The 1214-nt window shown below is 65.1% G+C and overlaps 1 long non-coding RNA gene across 1 annotated transcript; it reads left to right on the forward strand.

Annotated features, from left to right (window-relative positions):
- The first annotated feature begins 398 nt into the window (after window positions 1–398).
- Window positions 399–1074, forward strand: LOC109364410. Its single transcript, XR_002110368.1, has 2 exons — window positions 399–637; window positions 815–1074. It is a non-coding gene; the product is annotated as an uncharacterized LOC109364410 (long non-coding RNA).
- Window positions 1075–1214: the final 140 nt, after the last annotated feature.

The following is a 1214-nucleotide window of genomic DNA, read 5'->3' on the forward strand; positions in this document are numbered from 1 at the left end:
TGGGGCTTTTTGGAGATGGTGAGGCGTGGGGTGCCGTCCTGTAGGCAGGGCTGTGCGTGCCCCCTGTTTACGATGAGATGTGTGCTGAGGAACCGCCTGTACTCAGGTGGGTATCTCCGGCCCCGACCTTTTAGAGGCGTGAGGCTGTGGAGTTGTGGGGCTGGGCTTGCACCCTGCCTGGAATCGGGGCTTGGATCCCGGGCGCGGCCTTTGTCCGTGCCGCCCCACTGCCTGGCTGCTGAGAGTCGTTCCCGCTGCTGTGGGGGAAACCGAGCTCCGTGGCTCCGTGGGTGCCGTCAGCCCGCCTGTAATCAGGGTGTGGGCGTGGGAGCCTTTGTGCTCCGCTGGCAGCCTGTGTGGGGTGACCGCCCCGTTAGCGGGGTGCAGGTCCTGGCCGACCCCCGACTGGGAGAGAAGGAGCCTCCCTCAGCCTTTGGGACCGGGGCTGCCCTGTAAGTGAGGGCCTGGCGCTGGAGTCCCGGGCACTTTGCAATGGGAGCAGTGGCTGGGGCCCCCTGTAAGCAGGGGAAGAGCCGACTCTTGGCCGCCGCTTTGCGTGCCCAGCTCCATTTGCCCAGGCTGCCCGACTCTGCGCCCTGCTGCAGCTCCGGCCAGACCTCCGCGGCGCGTCAGTGTGGTGAGAAAAGCTGCTTTAAGTTGTTTGTGCTGGGACGAATTGGGGGTGGGGGATGCACGGTCATCGTTGGCTGGGTGGCTGTGGGCCGAGCACCCTCGGGGTGTTGGCTTCCCTGTCGCCCTTAGGTGGGGGGAGTTAGCGCTCCTCGGGTCTAAGGGTCTCATCCTTCACCTGAAGGATCGGCTGCTGAAGAAAGAAGCGGCAGGACGTGGAGCTCCGAGGCAACTGTGGGGCAGAAGAGGAAGGAAGACGACGACTGCGGACGGGCAAAGGGAGAGGCTCCCTGGGCAAAAGCATGTCACATCACCGTAGAGCGTTGCCGGCACCTGCCGGCTTTGTGCTGGGCGACCTCCCTGCAACCAGGGCTCGGGTCTTTTGCTGTAGTTGGCCTTTTGCCTTGTTGCTCCTTTGGCTGCCCCGGGGAGTGTGGCCCCCTGTAGGGAGGGCGAGAGCCACTTCTCCGCGCTCGAGTGGGAAACGGAGCTCGCTGGACCCCGAGGGCACCCTGTAAGCAGGGTAGCGCCCTTTCCCTGTCACCCTTCCTCCAGCCCCTCGGCACTGTTGCCTGCTGGTGACC

The sequence above is a fragment of the Meleagris gallopavo genome, unplaced genomic scaffold (genome assembly GCF_000146605.3).
Source record: "Meleagris gallopavo isolate NT-WF06-2002-E0010 breed Aviagen turkey brand Nicholas breeding stock unplaced genomic scaffold, Turkey_5.1 ChrUn_random_7180001854513, whole genome shotgun sequence".
NCBI lineage: Eukaryota > Metazoa > Chordata > Aves > Galliformes > Phasianidae > Meleagris > Meleagris gallopavo.